The following is a 20331-nucleotide window of genomic DNA, read 5'->3' as shown; positions in this document are numbered from 1 at the left end:
ACCTAGATCCAGAGATGCTCCTAGTATGTTAGAGCACATAATTTAAATTTAGATTTAATGATATTGACTTCCATTAACGCTTTTATTTGTTGTCTTAAAACTCATCCTTGGGCCTGCAGCAAAGACTTGCCCCTGTGGCAGCTTGGTGCACTAAGAGTTAGGAACTAACAGCTTGAACAAGGACTGAGTTAGAAATTTGTGTCTGCCACTTACTGACTACTTGTATGGCATTGTGAAAATTTCTTCACCAATCTGGCCTCAGTTTCCACATCTGTAAAATAGAAATAATACCTCCCATTCCTACCTCCAGGGCTATTATGAAGATCTAGGTTGATCAACTGCTATATAACTTCTAGCTAACTGTAGCAAACACTTCCATATCAATTCTCTCCAATTTTCTTTTAAAACGAACAGACCTCAGATTTGTATGTTCCTGCCTAAAGCAGGAAGCATGGATGCAATGGCGGCAGCAGCCCTTTTGTGACCACACATGAGAGAAAGGCCCGGAGAGTCACAGAGACCTTGCATCCATCTGCTTGTTTAGGTCTCTGGACCAGCTCAGGGTCACCAACCTTCACACTTCTTGTTTGGTGACAGAAAAAGCCCAGGTCTTTAAGCCAGTTACCTGTGTTTTCTATATCTGCAAGTAAATTCAATTCTTAACTAATACACTAAGCTCTAATGAACTTGTATGATGTGCCTGACACTACACTAAGCACCTGATGTGTGTTGTGCTCTTTGATACCCCAGTACAGCTCTCCTACAGGACACTGAGGTGCGGAGAGATTAAGCAATTTACTCAAGGTCACGTGGCTCTACCGATGCCTGTCACGTACTCATGGAGGCCTCAACAATTGATTCAGTTATTTAATTATTGTCAGAAAGATGACACAAGATCACACTCTAAACCAAAATACTTTTGTGACCAACATCAGCCAATATTCTATAGCGCTGATCACATCATTGAGTTACCTAGGGTCCATGTTGCAGCCACTCTGTCTTAGAGCAGTCATCAGGAAGTTGAACTTTCTAAAATTAGAGTTCTTTTTTTTTTTTTTTTTTGAGACAGTCTTGCTCTGTCACTCAGGCTGGAGTGCAGCAGTACAATCTTGGCTCACTGCAACCTCCGTATCCTGGGTTCAAGCAATTTTTGTGTCTCAACCTCCCGAATAGCTGGAATTACAGGCATGTGCCACCACCATGCCCAGCTAATTTTTATATTTTTAGTAGAGGTGGGGTTTCACCATGTTGGCCAGGCTCGTCTCGAACTCCTGACCTCAAGCAATCCACCTTCCTCCACCTCCCAAAGCGCTGGGATTACAGGCATGAACCACCACACCTGGCCTAAAATTAGACATTTTTATGTATAGATTTTTTTTCTTAATGATTGCAATTGGTAAATCCAGGTTTTGCAAATGTTCTCATGTAAATAATTGTGGATATGATCTATAACAGAACTTTGCGACTTAGATCATCAATTTTTCTAGGTTTCTTGAAGTGGACCCAAAACTGTTTGAGAAACATCTTGGCCCTGCCTATAAAGATTCTCTGTGAGGACATGATAATAAAAAAGAATAGCGACTAAACATTGAATGCTAACTATGTGCTTGGCATGCTTCTAATCACTTTACACGCATTCACTCATTTCTACCCTCACAACCCTGTGCCAGGTAATGTAATTATCACCATTTTTCAGGTGAGAAAATCAAAGCCAAGAAATGTTAAGTTGCTTGTCCCAGACTTCTTAATCACTATAAAATGGAAGAAAAAGAATTTGAACCCCGAAAGGCTGGCTTCAGGAATATGCCCTAACTTTTAAAATGGACTGTTCATTGATTATCAAACATATGCTCAATCTCTCTCTCTCTCTTTTTTTTTTTTTTTTTTGAGGCGGAGTTTTGCTCTTGTTGCCCAGGCTGGAGTGCAACGGCGTGATCTCAGCTCGCTGCAACCTCTGCCTCCCGGGTTCAAGTGATTCTCCTGCCTTAGCCTCCTGAGTAGCTGGGATTATAGGCACACGCCACCACGCCCGGCTAATTTTTGCATTTTTAGTAGATAGGGTTTCACCATGTTGACCAGGCTGGTCTCAAACTCCTGACCTCAGGTGATCCACCCGCCTCAGCCTCCCAAAGTGCTGGGATTACAGGCATGAGCCACCGTGCCCAACCTCAGTCTCTCAATTGGTAAGACAGTGTCTATGCTTCAGAATCTTGTCAGAAAATTCTCCCTGCATGTTTTAAAGTATGATGTCAAGATATAATCATCATTTAGAATTTTCTGAAGAATATGAAGTGTATCCATATCCTTGACTCAAGCCAGTTTCATCGTTTGGGACTACAGTGTCTTAGTTCCCTTTAGAACTAAGATTTTGTTTAGCTTTTAATATTCAATTCAAACATCAACTTTCCTTCCTGGATTGCACCCTTCTCCCACCACCGGATCCCTAGGTTCGGGGAGTGTCTACCCCAACACACTCCCATTGTTTATCTGTGGGAAGAGCTCCCCAAGGGCAATGGCTGCCCCGACTCATTTGTCTGTATCGCCAGCTCCTAAGCAAGGGCTCAGTAAATGGCCACGGAAGTCAGGAAGAAAGAAGAAAGGAGAGAGGGAAGGAAGTTAGGAAAGAGAAAAATTTAAGAATGAAAAAAATAGAAAGAGAGGGAAAGAAGGAAGGAAGGCAGGAAGGGAGAGAAAGAGAAAGGAAGAGAGGGAGGGCGGGAGGTAGGGAGGAGGACAGGGAAGGAAAGAGAAAGAATGAAAAAGGGAGAGAGAAAGAAAAAAGGGAGAGAGGGAGGAAGGAAGGAAGGAAGGAAGGAAGGAAAGAAGGAAGGAAGGAGAGAATCTATGAACTTAGAGAATGGCTTCATTACAATGGTCTGTATGGGTAAATATTGCCCATGGTTTTCAGATCATCTCATATGCCTGGATGCAGGAGACACTCTCCCCTCCCACACACATTCTGATTAAATTTTTGGTTTATAGAGCAAAGAATTCAGAAGCTTATATTAAGGATGAAGATCTTGAGAAGATGAGATTCCCCTCCGTGCCCTTCTGCGCACACACAGAGATCCAAAGCCTTTTCCATAGCTGCCTGACAGGTTTCACAGCTGCCCTGAAGAAGTCCTTGAGACTTGCAGCAGGAGAAGGATCTCTGTGTAATCTTTGTTTGCCTAATAATAGGGCTTTAAGGGTTTTTAAAAATTGGTTTTCTTTGGGGATCATTTAAATTTCCCATTTCCTTGTAAATATTTTTGGTAAAAACATTATCCTCTTGGACTTCAGAGGAAGTTAAAATAGAAAAAGCTTGAAAGCATTCACAAAGCAATGTGCTCTCAAAACACAGCCATTCATTTGAAGTTGTCTTTTAGTCTGAATCCAAATCCTCCAGTCAATACAAACCTTAATATGCTGCTCGGTCTCTGTGGATCCATTCTGCCTCAAGCTATGAGCTTCAAAGTTCTCAAAGAGTTAGACTTCAATGCTGTTTCTTGTATTTTTTTTTTTTTAGTAGAGACGGGGTTTCACCGTGGTCTCAATCTCCTGACCTCGTGATCTGCCTGCCTCGGCCTCCCAAAGTGCTGGGATTACAAGTGTGAGCCACCGCGCCCAGCCTTCAATGCTGTTTCTTATATTTTATAATACTGTTTAATCTGCCTGAAGGTGTAGGATGTAATGTCATGATACTGTACAAACTTCTGGGCTACCAGCCAACCGATACAGATGAGAAATATTCTATTACTGTGAAGCTGGAGTTCCTTCCTACTATTTCATTGGTATACATTTGTATTCATAGCAATTATTTATTTAAATATTTTAGCACATATAATTTTGAAATTATAAAGGAGATCTTTTTTTTTTCTTTTTTTCTTGGAGACAGAGTCTTGCTCTGTCACCCAGGCTGGAGTGCAGTGGTGTAATCTCAGCTCACTGCAACCTCTGCCTCCCAGGTTCAATCAATTCTCCTGCCTCAGCCTCCTGAGTAGCTGAGATTACAGGCATGCTCCATCACGCCCAGCTCATTTTTGTATTTTTAGTATAGATGGGGTTTCACCATGTTGGCCAGGCTGGCCTCAAACTGCTGACCTCAAGTGATCCACCTGCCTGTCAGTTTGGAGCCAAGTAGGCAGAAGGTCAGCAGAGGACTAGAAAGAAACTCTCTGTTCCCAAGCCAGTCAAGCTCCTTCCTCTGGGCTCGCGTTCTACAAGCCATCATCAAGCGAACCAAGCTGGAACTATGTCAGCCGCCTCCCCCATGCATCTAATCAAGAGGTAGCTAGCTGTGTGATGGGACAGAGAGAAGGTGAGCTCTGAGGTGAATCCAAGACTTTTCAGTGACCACAGTTTCTCTTGGTTAAGGCCCCTGACTCAGAGCCTCACTTCATACAGTGGGGAAGGACCTGTGGGAAAGACTCACATTCATGCCACAAAAGGCAGTCCATTCTGTTCTTGAGTGTAACATCTTTCTGTCTTAAAAATAATAGTAATTAAGGCCAACGCAGGCAGATCATTTGAGGTCAGGAATTCAAGACCAGCCTGGCCAACATGGCGAAACCCCGTCTGTACTAAAAATACAAAAAATTAGCCAGGCGTGGTGGTGCACGCCTGTAATTTCAGCTGCTCAGGAGCCTGAGGCATGAGAATCGCTTGAACCCAGGAGGTGGAGGTTGCAGTGAGCTGAGATCATACCACTGCACTCCATCGTGGTGAGAGAATGAGACTCTGTCTCAAAACAACAACAACAACAACAACGAAAACGTAATTAGTCAGGTGCAGTGGGTTGAGTGCCTCTAGTTCCAGCTCCCCAGGAGGCTAAGTTAGGAGGATTGCTTGAGCCCAGCAGTTCAAGGCTATAGTGTGCTGTGATCAAGTCTGTGAATAGTCACTGTACTCCAGGTTGGTCAACATAGCAAGATCCCATCTAATAATGATTGCAAGTTGCAGCCAAGTTCTCCTGCAAGTTCACCTTCCATAGTGTATCTCAAATCTGTCTCCTCGTTACCATCTTCAGCACCATCTCCATGCAATTCTGCGGGACATCATCTCACAACTGAGATACTGCAATGGCTTCCATGCTTGCCCTTGTCACCTTAAAATTCATCTCCTACTTGGTAAGCAGAGTGAGCCTCTTAACTTATAAAGCAAATCATGTCACACACACCCCTACCTGCTTCAACCCCTTAAAGGGCTTTCCATTTCTCTTAACTAAACACCTAAATGCATGACCTTGACCTACAAAGCCCCATGTTCCCTGATCCAGACCTCATCTGGCTTCCATCCCCATCATAGGCTACTCTCACCTGCTGACAAGTGCTAGAAGACCCTTGAGGCTACCTGCCTTAATGACTTTGCACTTAGGGATCCTTTTGTCTGAAACACTTTTACTCTTCTCTTCTCAAACCTTGGGGTCTGTTTAAATATTATCTCCATAGACAGGGTGTCACCCACTCTCTACATAAAAGGTAGCCCAATTCCTCTACCCACCATTATTGGTTGTTTGCTGGTAAACATTTAGCAACTGGCTCCTGAGGGTGGGGTGGGTGGGGTGGGTGGGGTAGGTGGGGGAATCCTTGATTGTTAGTGTTTGCTTATTTCTGTGGTGTAAATTCTCCTACCACAGCTCATTTCTAGCTATCAGTCTGAAGTCAACAGGCTGGAAGGTCTTTTTCTCTTTCTTTTTTTCTTTTTTGAGACAGGGTCTTCCTCTGTCACCCAGGCTGGAGTGCAGTGGTGTAATCACAGCTCACTGTAACCTCCACCTCCCAGGCTCAAGCCATCCTCCTGCCTCAGCCTCCAGAAGTAGCTAGGATTATAGGCATGCACCACCATGCCTGGCTAATTTTCTAATTTTTTGTAAAGATGAGGTTTCTCTGTGTTGCCCAGGCTGGTCTTGAATTACTGAGCTTAAGCCATCCTTCCGTCTTGGCCTCCTAAATTGCTAGGTTTATAGGCATGAGCCACCGTGCCTGGTAACAGGCTGGAAGAGTTCTGAAGCTTAACAATCAGTTCTTGAGAGCTGATGCAAGCTGGCTCCAGCTCTTCACTGCATGATTGTCTATCATATAGCACTGCTTATTTCCTTTAAGGCACCCATGAAAAGCTGTCAGATTATATATTTGTTTCTACACTTGTTTTTGTGTTTATCTCTATAGACACAGATTTTATAGACAGAGATTACAATGTAAATTCCATGAAAAAAGATCTATCTCAACCCTAGTCCAATGTTTGTCAATGTAGAATATACCCAATATGTACTTATGAATGAATGGTAAGAGCTCATTCTGTACACATGAGTCTTCCCTTTTACAGCCTTTTCATTTTCTTAGTTTTCCTAAGTTTAAAAAAATAATTTGGCCGGGCGCGGTGGCTCACGCTTGTAATCCCAGCACTTTGGGAGGCCGAGGTGGGCAGATCACGAGGTCAGGAGATCGAGACCACGGTGAAACCCCGTCTCTACTAAAAATACAAAAAAATTAGCCAGGTGTGGTGGCGGGCGCCTGTAGTCCCAGCTACTCGGAGAGGCTGAGGCAGGAGAATGGCGGGAACCCAGGAGGCGGAGCTTGCAGTGAGCCGAGATCGCGCCACTGCACTCCAGCCTGGGTGACAGAGCGAGACTCTGTCTCAAAAAAAAAAAAAAAAAATTTTTTTTATTTCAGGGAAAAAGCTCTATTTTACTGCTTTTAACACCCAGAAGCTAAGAGGGAGAGAGGATGTTGAGCAAGAAGGGTGTGAAGGAAGAAAGGGCTGGAAGCGTTTGTTAGAGGGGTGTCATACAATATGACGTGGAAGGAATTTATAGTTTAAACCCCTCTAGTGCAATGATTTTTAGTCGTTATGTTAATTGGAAAATAAGTTTATCTTTAGCATAGAACACATTCTGCCCCTTGTTACGTATACTGTAAAATTTCTTCTTCATCACAGTGCCTCCTGCCCAGCACAGTGCCTGCCAGACAGGGGATATCTAAATAGTAAGTGATAAATAATGCTCTTGACTATGGATTCTAAGGGCCATTCTACAATGGTAGGAAAGTTCCAAATTCAAGCTAATAAAACATTTATTGGACTGGGCATGGTGGCTTATGCCTGTAATCCTAGCACTTTGGGAGGTGGAAGTGGAAGGATCGCTTAAACCCAGGAGTTCAAGACCAACCTGGGCAGCAATATAGTAAGACTCTGTGCTCCACAAAAAACTTAAAAATTAGCTGGGCGTGGTGGCATGCTCCTGTGGTCCCAGCTACTCAGGAGGCTGAGGTGGGAGGATCACTTGTGCCCAGGAGGTTGAGGCTGCAGTGAGTCAAGATTGTGCCACTGGACTCCAGCCTGGGCAACAGAGTGAGACCCTGTCTCAAAATAAATAAATAAAAATAAAATAAAACTCTTACTGTGTACCAGGTATTGGTGAAAAGAAAAATCAAAACCTGGCACTTTCTGTGGGTGAAAAGCTGATTTTTCACTAATCAGGTTCAGTCTATTTTCCTAAGGAAGCCTATAGGGCCGTAAGCCTGGACACACAAGTGCAGTGCTCTAGCCTGATTGAAAGCATGGCCAGCGTGGTGGAGGTGGCAGAGAGGAGACAGGTGACTGGGGGACGTGGCACAGGGCTGCAGCTGATACTGCTCTGGGCCCCTGGGAAATTCCCAGGACAGCATCCTGCGTGGCACAAACTAAGATATAGTCCTTGGGTGAAATCATCTCCCTCAAGGGAAGTTAAAACACTCGCTATCCCCCTGTTCTCCAATCTCTCCCTTCCTAGACTTGTTGGCCAAACACATTGCTCACATTTACATCGAAAACAGATACACAAACCCAAAACAAACAAACCAAAAACAACAAAAAAGGAGAGAGAATCTTTATCTAAGATGACTTTTCTTAGTTATATCATTGGTCCTAGCCTTGTTGTTCAAACACATTGCTCATATTAACATCAAAAACAGATATACAAACAGATCAAACACATTGCTCATATTAACATCAAAAACAGATATACAAACAGAACACAAACAAACAAAAAACAAAAAAAAAAGGAGAGAGAATCTTTGTCTAAGATGACTTTTCCTACTTACATCGTTGGCCTGGGTCTGAAACACCAAAGGAGAAACTTTCTCCCCTCTTCCTTCTCTCACCTCTGCCTACTGCAGAAAACTCTTTCACAAAGAAACGCTTTTGTATGAAACCAGTTTCCTTCACATCACTCAAGTTTCTCAACACTTTTTCTGTTAATAAACAAACATAGGTTTGAAAGTCTTCCTTGTTTTAGGACTTTCAAACCCATGTTTGTTTATTAACAGAACAAGGATTTAGGATTTTTTTTCTCTTTCCTTTTTTGTTCTCTGCCATTCTATCATAGGTTTTGCTTTTTCACCTGAAGAAAATCCCACAATGGCTTGGATGAATGATACTAATCTGTATTTACAGTATCTCACTTTACTTCTTGCTATTTTGAGTTCTTACAGTTGACTGACATTCAGATGTATGAAAAAATTGGACCAAGTTCTTGAAAAACTGGTTGTCAAATCCTAATTCTGTAGATGTTCCAAGAATTCCTGAGCTTTAAAAAATGATCCCTGTCATGAAATGTTTTATTTTCTAGAAAATTCTTATGCCTGACAGATACATCATATTCATAGAGTACTTTTATATTAGATTTCAGGTGCTTTACATTTTTTTGGCTGACAGAGCGTTTCCAACACTCTGAAAATTTTCTTAGTACCTTTGTTTTATATTTGGAGGACTGAGGCCTGAATAACTTGTCTCACATAGCAAGGTAGTCAGTAATGGAGTAAGTTTCTGGCTGGTTCATTGGAGACTTACTGGTTCATTGGAGACTTACTGGTTCATTGGAGACTTACTTCAACCAATTTTCACTTAATTTCCTAGCAATATAATTTATGAATTATCAATATTAAAATATTTCTTTATTGTGCAAAGACATTTTATGTGCTTCCAAGAATCGTTTTCATAGTGTATAAAAGAGAATATACATATTTTATATAATTATATATACATATTATATGTATATACTTAAGCCATAAAAACAATTCAAACATCAGGGTATAGAAAAGATTATGGTGCCGGGCGCGGTGGCTCACGCTTGTAATCCCAGCACTTTGGGAGGCCGAGGCGGGCAGATCACGAGGTCAGATCGAGACCACGGTGAAACCCCGTCTCTACTAAAAATACAAAAAAAATTAGCTGGGCGTGGTGGAGGGCGCCTGTAGTCCCAGCTACTCGGAGAGGCTGAGGCAGGAGAATGGCGTGAACCCGGGAGGCGGAGCTTGCAGTGAGCCGAGACTGCGCCACTGCACTCCAGCCTGGGCGACAGAGCGAGACTCCGTCTCAAAAAAAAAAAAAAAAGAAAAGATTATGGTAAGGCAAATGAGCAAAGGCTTAATAAATAAGCAGGTAATCAAATGTTCAAAAATCAATGCTATGTAAAGATAAGATCTTTACCCTTAAAACATTTACCATTAACTTGGGGAAACAGAAGACAAACAGTCTCTAATTGATGCCAGCACAAACAGCTAGAGTCCTTGTGCAAAATACAAAGACCTTCTGGAAATGGCAAAGGAAGGAACAAATTCACAAACATTAAAGTGTGCTCAGAGGGGTCAGGACAAGCACAGGCTTCTCAAAGGAGGTTAGTGCTCTTTAGGTGGGAAGATGGTGACCACGTGGATTGAGGGAGAACTGCAAGATTGGCCTAAGCAAAACTCAAAGGCAGAAATGTCCAGATTTTCTCCCTTGTCAAATGTTCTTCACTGGAAGCCAGACTCTCCCTATCATTCCAGGGTTTCCCTCTGGGGAAGGGGAAGGAACACCACCACATTAAATGTGACTCATCTCAGTCTCAGAAGCTGTGGTGTGCTGGAAGTTGCTTGCAAAAGCTCAAGAGAGCTTTCCCGTTGCAATTTGGGGAAGTGAATGACAACACGTTGGTAGTTTTGGTAGTTTAGAATCAGCCAAGGTGGGAGTATTTACACCACGGAAAATGACAAATGCTGCAAGTCAGCCCCCCATGCCCATCCTACCCACCAGCTGTTAAACGGTTACCAGCACACCTGGAAGCTGTGCATTTTACAGTCAGGGAGCTATTGTGGCAGCTGTGTGAGAGGAAGAGAAAGGAGATCTCTGGGAGTGGGGCAGAAGAAACAAGTAAGGAGTCAGAGGTAGAGACAAAGACGATGGTGGCAGGAAACCACCAATGACCATCAAGAAGAGCGAGTGAGTCACCTAGGAATTCACGGGAAAGAGATGAGTCCAGAGGGGACTGGAATCACCGTAGGGAAAAGCAGAGTTGCTTAGTGCTCTTACTATATGAGTGCTGACTTAAGGTGTTAAAAATCTGCTTATATTCGGTCTGACACCTAACTTTTTTTTTTTTTTTTTGAGACGGAGTCTCTCTCTGTCACCCAGGCACCCAGGCTGGAGTACAGTGCCGCGATCTCGGCTCACTGCAAGCTCCGCCTCCCGGGTTCACGCCATTCTTCTGCCTCAGCCTCTCCGAGTAGCTGGGACTACAGGCGCCCGCCACCACGCCCGGCTAATTTTTTGCATTTTTAGTAGAGACGGGGTTTCACCGTGGTCTCGATCTCCTGACCTCGTGATCCACCCGCCTCGGCCTCCCAAAGTGCTGGGATTACAAGCGTGAGCCACCGCGCCCGGCGACACCTAACATTTTTATGAAGCTAAAATTATTGTTGCTTTGCTATGTCACCCAGTCACTTGTTTCTGTTCATTGGAGCAGATCCCAAACAATTCTTTAATGAATTTTGGCACTGCCTGCAGGTACTGCTGCCACTCACCTCTGAATTAAGGAATTTCAGGGGTGATCTCATTATGCTCAATTTTCCTCGATGTCAGACCTGACCCCCAGCCAATTTCCTGTTAAAGTGCATAGGTCCATCTTTATGGCCACAGGGAGTGGCTGGTCTTCATACACTTGCCATTGTAAACAGATCTAGCAGTCCTATGCCATATTCACAGTCTCTTATTCCAAAACTTGCCTTTTCTCCTACATTACAAACCTTAGTTATTGTCTAAGTAGTTATCCAAAACAGAAACCTGGGAGTCATCTCTAGTTTCTCTATCTCTTTCATCTCCCACGTCTGACCAGTCAGCTTAGTATCTTTAGTATCTGTTCCCAACTGCCTCTGCTACTGCCTTACATCAAGTTCTCATCCCTTTTTCCCTGAGTTCCACAAAAACTGCCTAATCATCAAAATTCACAAATGGATCAAAGGAATATTTTTTTCTCAAAGGAGAAACTGGGGTGTTTTCAAAGGCAAGTATATCTTTCTATATTTATTCTTAATTTCCATGAAAAGTTGTGCTGATTGGGATAATTTTAACACTATGTTGAGACTTTGCAAGTCCATGTGACAGGATGGTATCATCCAAGGACCACAGTGAGAAAACAAGGATCTAAATACCCAGGGTTCTATGTTCAGCCCGGCCCCAGTTGCTCGTGGCCTGCTGAGAAACTCTATTTTAGGAGCTTTACTGCCCCCAAACCCCTCCCCCATGCATCAGTGTGAGTGCTGGACTGGGCAAAAGAAAGTAGGTCACTTTTAGGAGTTTGTGGGGTGGCAACCCTCCTTTTCCCTCCCCTTCCTTTTGAGGAGAAAGGGAATTTTAGTCTTCTCAGAAGGCTGATGGACCCTAGACTACAACTCTCACCAAGTTGGATAAAATAGTAAAGAAATCAGATGGTGTTGATGGAGAGACCAAACCATACTTGGTTCACCAACTTTTGTCCTGACTGACAGGACTGGGTCCACCTTGAGCAGAGAAGGGCCACCATCAGTGAGGGCCTGAGGCTTGAATCTCTGGGGTTTGCAGACACCAGGTGGGTCTGAGGTGGCAGAACTTCTCCCAGAGGGAAGCAGAGGGGAGTCTCTTGAGAAGAGAGGCAGCAGGGTGCATGAAAAAGATCAGAAGGAGAGAGAAACATCCATGGAGATACCCTTCCTTTTGGAGGCCTGCGTCTTCAAGGGCGGAATTACACATTTGTTCTTCCTGCACTGACTGGCTGTTCTTCTGAAATCTGCCTGACCGTCCTGAAGAAAACTCCATCATAGTTCAATGTGTGTTTGGAAAGAGAAGGCTGCTGTAGCAGAAGGGACTCATGGGAAGGGATGGAAATTAAATTTCAGCTATTTTGCAGGGCTCTCGTGGAGACAGGGCTGATGAGAACATCTCTCCACTAGTCCATCCCATGAGACACACACACACACGCATGCACACACACACAGACTAGCATCAGCAGCTGCAGACATTCCTAAGGTGAGGCATTAAGCAGTGAGGTTGAATTCCCTAACCCTACCCTATCAAGGATTAATTAGTTCTCCTTTGAAGACATAAAGGAGCCGGGCACAATGGCTCATGCCTGTAATCCCAGCACTTTGGGAGGTCGAGGCAGGTGGATCACCAGAGGTCAGGAGTTCAAGACCAGCCTGGCCAACCTGGTGAAACCCCATCTCAACTAAAAATACTAAAATTAGCTGGGTGTGGTGGCAGGCACCTGTAATCCCAGATACTTGGGAGCCTGAGGCAAGAGAATCACTTGAACCTGGGAGGCGGAGTTTGCAGTGAGCCGAGATTGCACCATTGCACTCCAGCCTGGACCACAGAGCGAGACTCCGTCTCAAAAAAAAAAAAAAAAAAGAAAGAAAAGAAAGAAAGGAAAGGGTCTTGGCACAAGCCAAATTACAAATGTGTCTATTTTATGTTTATTCAAGCATTAGTCCTCACTTCGTAAACATCTGCTTTGCCCACTGCCTCCTTAGTTCATTTTACCTGTTATGGCAGTGATCCGACAGAGATGAGAGCTTTGAGTTGTATTTGCTTCACTGTCTGCCAACAACCACCTTGGAGCCAAAAATATCCTTCAGATAAGGCACAAAGGGACTTGGCCTGGGCTGAAACCAAAATCAACTTCCAAAGACCATAGTCCTTATACGAAGGAGAGCTCAGAGCTGTGCACTGAAGAAAGTGAGTCAGCCAACAACTTTAAGTCCCCCTGTGCCCATTGTAAGACATCCCTGGAATGTGGCTCTCTGCATTTGAGCAATGGGTAAACAATGGGGCTACAACAATACCTGCCTTTAAACATCAGTGGGTTCTGCTAAATTTCCAGAGAGAGAGAACCAGATCTGATTTTATATTTTTAGTTAGGAAATTCCTTGTTTTCTCCTTGTGGACGCTCAGAACCTGATACCATCCTATCACATGGACTTGCAGTCTCAACATAGTGTTACAATTATCCCAAGGAACACACCTTTTCATGGAAATTAAGAATGAATACAGAAAGATGTATTTGCCTTTGAAAACACCGAAGTTTCTCTACTGGCAAAAAATATTCCTTTGATCCATTTGTGAATTTTAGCTATTACCCTAATTTCCTGCCACCTTCAATAGATAAATGTTCTTGAGTTGGGGGAAGAGTAGGGTTAAAGCTCAAGGTAAATTTCACCACCTTTAATCTGACGTCTCCTTCTACTTCTTGAAATTAGTGAGAATTTCCAATGTAATAATCAACAGTGACTTATGCAGATAATCAAAATGGATGCTTTTTAAAAATATGCAAAGCTGGCCAGGGCGATGGCTTACACCTGTAATCTCAGCACTTGGGGAGGCTGAGGTGGGAGGATCACTTGAGCTCAGGAGTTTGAGACCATCCTGGGCAACATAGTGAGATCTTATCCCTATAAAAAGGAAAAATAAAAATATTTAAAAAATTTTAAAATTGCCAGGCGTGGTGGCTCACGCTTGTAATCCCAGCACTTTGGGAGGCTGAGGCAGGAGGATCACCTGAGGTCAGGAGTTCTAGACAAGCCTGACCAACGTGGTGAAACCCTGTCTCTACTAAAAATACAAAAATTAGCTGGGTGTGGTGGCACGTGCCTGTAATCCCAGCTACTCAGGAGGCTGAGGCAGAAGAATGTCTTGAACCTGAGAGGCGGAGGTTGCAGTGAGCTGAGATCAGGCCACTGCACTCCGCCTGGGTGACAGAGTGAGACTCTGTCTCAAAAAAAGGTAAAATAAAATAAAAAATAAAATAAAATTAAAAATTAAGGAATATGTAAATGTCATCTCATATTTTAGTAAATGTGATTAATGTTTCTTGCAGAGGACTTAATGTTTCTTGCAGAAGTAAAAAATGTAGGCAGACAGAAGAGAATATTCCTGTTTTCCTGTCCATAAATATGCCCATATATAGTCTTCCATAACTTACACTATTCACCTCACTGTAGTCCTCTTTCTGGTTTAATTGTCATACTTCTTCAGTAATGATATTTGCTTGCTTGGCTGGCTTTATTGACAATCTCTACTTCAAACTCTTTTCAGTGTCCAAATCCAGGAAATATTTTAAGGTGTGCATTTTCCTGTTAATTCCATGTAGTGCCTATGACTACTCCTTTTCTTCAATGTTTAAAATTCTGATAAAATACATGTAACATAAAATTTATTATTTTAACCATTTTTAAGTGTACAGCTCAGTAGTGTTAAGTATATTCACATTTGTGCAACCAGTCTCCAGAACTCTTTTCAACTTGCAAAACTGAAATTCTGTACCATTAACAACAGCCCACCATTTCTGCCTCCCCCTTGTCCCTAGCAACCACCATTCTACTTTGCGCCGCTATAATTTTGACTAAGGGCCTTATATAAGTAGAATTATACAGCATTTGTTTTTTTGTGACTGGCTTATTTCATTTAGTGTTATGTCCTTAAGATTCACTTATGTTGTAGCTTGGGTCAGAACTTTCATCCTTTTTAAGGCTGAATAATATTCCATCATAAGTATATAGGACATTTTGTTTATTCATTCATCCATGGACACTTGGGTTTCTTCCATGTTTCAGTTTTTGTAAACAGTGCTGCTATAAACATGGGTGTACAAATATCTCTTTGAGATCTTGCTTACCATTCTTTTGAGTATTTAACCAGAAGTGGAATTTCTAGATCATATGGTAGTTTTATTTTTAATTTTTTGAGGAATCTATGGACAGCTCTTGACATAACATCCTTCCCTTTGGTTTTATATAAAAATGCATTCTTTTGAATATTGTACCTGTATTTTTATCAATACTTTTTAACCCTCAATATTAGCCACTTTCCATGGTTTAGTATTTGACTCTCTAATGTTTTTTCTTTACATTTTCTCCTTTGGTAAACACATTCATTCTTGTGGCTTTTATTAATATTATCACCTCTATGAAAATCTACATATTCACCTCTGGCTTCTGTCTTGAGATCAAAATATTTAGCTATATATTAAATATCTCCAATGGTCAAATATCCAAAATACAGGCCCAAGACAGACTCCATCTGTGAATCCATTTCTCTTCACCTACACAGGAAGCATTTGAGCAAATTTAACCCTACCACAAGATAGAGCCAGCCAACAGTTAGAAGACAGTATGCTTGGATGGGCACTGAGAACCTGTTGAAACTTTGAGTTTTACTCCCATCCCTTTCATTCATCCACACAAATGTGTCCATCAGAAGAGATAGATGCTCCAGAAACAGGACATCTTTGCTGAAGACCTTTTTACTGAGTGAGCATAATGCATTGGGAGAGTGCACATCCCCCTCATTTAAAACATGCTTCCGGTTGGGCAAAGTGGCTCACGCCTGTAGTCCCAGCACTTTGGGAGGCTGAGGTGGGTGGATCACTTGAGGTCAGGTGTTCAAGACCAGCCTGGCCAACATGGTGAAACCCCGTCTCTACTAAAAAATACAAAAATTAGCCAGGTGTGGTGTGGGCTCCTGTAATCCCAGCTACTCGGGAGGCTGAGGCAGGAGAATCACATGAATCTGGGAGGTGGAGGTTACAGTAAGCTGAGATCATGCCACTGCATTCTAGCTTGGGTGACAGAGTGGGACTCTGTCTCAAAAAACAAACAAACAGAACAAAACAAAACACAACAACAAGAAAAAACATGCTCCCAAGCTGCTCCTCACCATAAATGTCCTAGCAACAGTTGAAGTGGGGAAAACTTTCTAGAGAAGGAGTGACTAGGCTGATTCACAGCTTTGTACAACCACTCCCTGGGGCTTCTCAGACATTTGAGAGGTGAGAAATCACAAGTAAGGCCAGACTTCCTGTAATTAAGCAGGTGGGAGGACAAAAAAATTAAGATTTGAGGTGTTACTGCAATTATGATCTCATTTGTACTCCCAGACTGGTGATTTCTTTTCTAGATGAATTGTAGACTATATGCCCAAGTCGGGAACCTTGGAGTTGAGCTAAACTTCTTTTTTCTCACCTTTAAAATCTAACAAGTTTCCAAGTGAATCTATCCTTTTTAACATGTGCAGAAGTAAAATACCATAGCTTAAAGGATTGGGTGTGGGGGCGGGGTTGGTTATAAATGGAACACAACTATTGTAAAATTCTTATATTAGATGATACGAATTCAAAGTAGACCCTGATAAGTTAAGGGTGTATATTGTAATCCCCAGAACAACTATTTTAAAATGCTGAGAAGTATAGCTAAAAGATCAATAAAGGAGATAGAATGAAATATTAACAATTATTCAATAAACAGAGAAGACAGAAAAGAAGAACAAAAAGCAGCTGGAACAAATAGAAACCCCCCACCAGCAGGATGTAGACTTGAACCCAACCGTATCAGTGATTACATTAAATGTAAATGGACCACCAAACATTTCAAATAAAGGCAGAGATTATTAGGCTAGATTTTTTTAAAAGATAAAATAGGCAAGACCCAATTATCAGCTGTTTATAAAAAATGCACTTGCAATATAAAGAAATAGACAAGTTCAAAGTAGAAATATGGAAAAAGATATCCATGCAAACACCAATCACAAGAAGGCTGGGGTAGCTGTATTGACTTCAGACAATGAAGACATCAAGACAAAAAGAATTACTAGAAATGATTAGAGTCATTTTATAATGATAAAAAGGTCAGTTTACAACAAGACCAAGAAAAGTTGGACATGGTGGCACACACCTGTAGTCCCAGCTACTTGGGAGGCTGAGGCAGGAAGGTCGCTTGTGCCCAGGAGATCAAAGCTGCAGTGAGCTACGAATGCACCACTGTACTCCAGCCTGAGAGACAGAGTGAGATCCCTATCTCTAAAAACAAAAAAAATGGGCTGGATGTGGTGGTTCATGCCTGTAATCCCAGCACTTCAGGAGACCAAGTCGGGTGGATCAGTTGAGGTCAGGAGTTCGAGAACAGCCTGATCCACATGAGGAATCCCTGTCTCTACTAAAAATACAAAAATTAGTGAGGCATGGTGGCATGGACTTGTAATCCCAGGTACTTGGGAGGCTGAGGCAGGAGAATTGCTTAAACCCAGGAGATGGAGGTTGCAGTGGCTGAGATCATGCCACTGCACTCCAGCCTGGGTGACAGAGTGAGACTCTAAAAAATAAAATTAAGAATTAAAAAAATTTTTTTTTAAAAGACCAAAATAATCTGCCCTCGACGGTATCCCTTACATGCCACGCCCTCTCTGCTTCTCCCACTCCTTTTGCTCAGTTCAATTTTCTTTGTTTCCCAGGAGAATGGTGTCATCCTTCCATTCAAATCCATCCCAGCAACAAGTTTATTTTTAAAATGAAAATGAGGTCACTTCTCTAATTAAAAACCTTTAATGGTTTCTGGTGGTTAGCTGGATAAAGTTGAAATCCCTTCCTTAGCTTCTTATTGGTGTCTCAAAGGCTTGCCCCAACCCACCTCTCCAACTTTGTCATTCACTGATCATCACTCATGCCAGACCCCACTCACAGCAATTGCTTCTTGTTCCTCAGCAAGCATTGCTTCTCTCTGTGCATCCTTCCTCCACTTGCCAGAGACCTCCTCCTTTACCTTCCTCCACGCATTCCTGAAACATCCTTCTGTACTCAGCTACAAGCTGTGCATAAACTGGCCTCTCCCATCGTCCCACTCCACCCTCACTCTACTCCAACACTGGCCTCAAATGTAGTGAGTTGGCTCCCATTTGGGGCTCGCTCTTGGCATTTGCTGTTCCCTCTGCCAGGCGCACTCTCCTTCCTGGATCATTGCATGGCGACTAACTCCTTTGAGCCATTGAGGCCTCAGGCCAAATAGGTACTTCCCAGAGATGCTTTCCCTAACTTCCCATTCTTATTTAGACCCCGCCTCACTTGCATGCATCATGCTGTTTTACTGACCTCTCAGCCTTGTTTATTTATCTGTTTAGTGTGTGTCTCTCCACTTCAATAGACTGTAGACTCTAGGAGAATGGGGAGCTTTTGGGCTTTATTCAAGGATATATTCTCAAATCGTAGAACAGTGCCTGGCACATAGCAGGCAGTCAATAAGTATTTGTAGACTACATGAATGGTAGGTGGGTGGGAACATTTAGTATAGAGCAAGCTTGTCCAACCCATGGCCTAGGGGCTGCCTGTGGGCCAAGGATGGCTTTGAATGAGGCTCAACACAAATTTGTAAACTTCCTTAAAACATAATGAAATTTTCTTGTGATTTTTTTCTTTGTGCTCATCAGGTATTATTAGTGTTAGTGTATTTTATGTGTGGCCCAAGACAATTCTTCCAATGTGGCCCAGAGAAGCCAAAAGATCGGACACCCTTGGTATAAAGGAAATTTTTTCTAGTGCTAAATCCCTTCCTAACGTGTCAGGCTTGCTTTGTCAGTGCCTGGGTCAGTGTTGGGGCTCCGCTGCTGATTCCATTTATTACCGCCTTAGGCAGTTTCCCTCCCAGACTCTCAGGCCTTCCTGGGAACCCTCCACCTCCACTGGCAGCAGGGCTGGTCAGATCTGGATCGCTCAGTCTGCCCCAGCGCCTGTCTATCTGCCTGTCAGCATGCAGATCCAAGTCACTTAGTCCTGTCTATTTTCTTTTCTTTTTTTTGAGATGGAGTTTCATTCTTGTCGCCTAGGCTGGAGTGCAGTGGTGTGATCTCGGCTCACTGCAACCTCCGCCTCCCGGGTTCAAGTGATTCTCCAGCTTCAGCCTCCCAAGTAGCTGCAATTACAGGCGCTTGCCACCATGCCCAGCTAATTTTTGTATTTTTAGTAGAGATGGGGTTTCACCATGTTGGCCAGGGTGGTCTAGAACTCCTGACCTCAGGTGATTCACCTGCCTCAGCCTTTCAAAGTGCTGGGATTACAGACGTAAGCCACCGTGCCTGGCCAGTCCTGTCTCTTTTCAATGCTGGCTAATCAGAAAAGGGTGCTTAATAATTGCTGCCAATCATGACTTATAAAACTCTTTTAAACACAACTCCAAGCATTTTCATGGACTTCTTAAAACGTATTCCTGGCATGGACGGATTAATGGATAAGCAAGATGTGGTCTATCCATACGATGGAATGTTATTCAGCCTTAAAAAGCAAGGAAGTTCTGACTCATGCTACAACATGGATGAAACTTGAAGACATTATGCCAAGTGAAAAGCCAGTCACAAAAGGACGAATTCTGCGCGATTCCACTTATACGAGGTATCAAGAGTCATCAAATTCATAGAGACAGAAAATAGAACAATGGTTGCCCGGGAGTGGCAGAGGCAGAAATGAGTTCTTTAATGGGTACAGAGTTTCAGTTTTGCAAGATAAAAAAGTTCTGGAAATTGCTTGTGCAACAATGTGAACGTACTTAACACTATTGAGCTGTACACCCAAAAATGGTCAATGTGGTAAAGTTTATGTTGTGCATATTTTAATTTTATCACAATTTAAAAATTATAAAGGAGAGGAATAGGCCGGGCACGATGGCTCATGCTTGTAATCCCAGCATTTTCAGAGGCTGAGATGGGTGGATCACTTGAGGCCAGGAGTTTGAGACCAGCCTGGCAAACATGGTGAAACCCCATCTCTACTAAAAATACAAAAATCAGCCAGGTGTGGTGGCATGTGCCTATAGTCCCAGCTACTCGGGAGGCTGAGGTGGGAGGATTACTTGAGTCCAGGAGGTCGAGGCTGCACTGAGCCATGATGGCACCACTGCACTCCAGCCTGGGCAACAGAGCAAACCCTGTCTCAAAACAAGGAAAAAGAAAAAAGAGTATATCGCCCATAGAATATTTTGCCCATAGACATATTGTGTATGTAGTTGTACTGGAAACTGAAATTCTCTTTGGAATGTTTCCTACTGTGATGCTGCTGGAGAAGGATCTAAAGGAATGAGGATCTGGAGTTTGGCATTGTGGATCCCAGGAGGATTCAATGAAACAGTAGTGAGAAGGCAGGATAGTCATGCTGGGAGATGAGGGCTGCCTGGCAGCTCCAACGAGGTGCTTTCCTCAGGTCACACACTGACCTTCAGATTGCCTCTCAGGAAGAACCTGATCCATAACTCTGAATGCTCCCGGGAT

General features: G+C 43.0%; 1 protein-coding gene and 1 long non-coding RNA gene across 3 annotated transcripts in view; one reads left to right on the top strand and one right to left on the bottom strand.

Annotated features, from left to right (window-relative positions):
* Positions 1–20331, bottom strand: part of CLDN10 (claudin 10) — a 137995-nt gene that overhangs the window by 59017 nt on the left and 58647 nt on the right. The window lies entirely within an intron of this gene.
* Positions 1–20331, top strand: part of LOC116467389 (uncharacterized) — a 46135-nt gene that overhangs the window by 12763 nt on the left and 13041 nt on the right. The gene's annotated exons all lie outside the window — the stretch shown is intronic.

This window comes from Hylobates moloch, unplaced genomic scaffold, assembly GCF_009828535.3.
Source record: "Hylobates moloch isolate HMO894 unplaced genomic scaffold, HMol_V3 SCAFFOLD_4, whole genome shotgun sequence".
Lineage (NCBI taxonomy): Eukaryota > Metazoa > Chordata > Mammalia > Primates > Hylobatidae > Hylobates > Hylobates moloch.
This window is presented reverse-complemented; position numbering and strand designations above follow the sequence as displayed.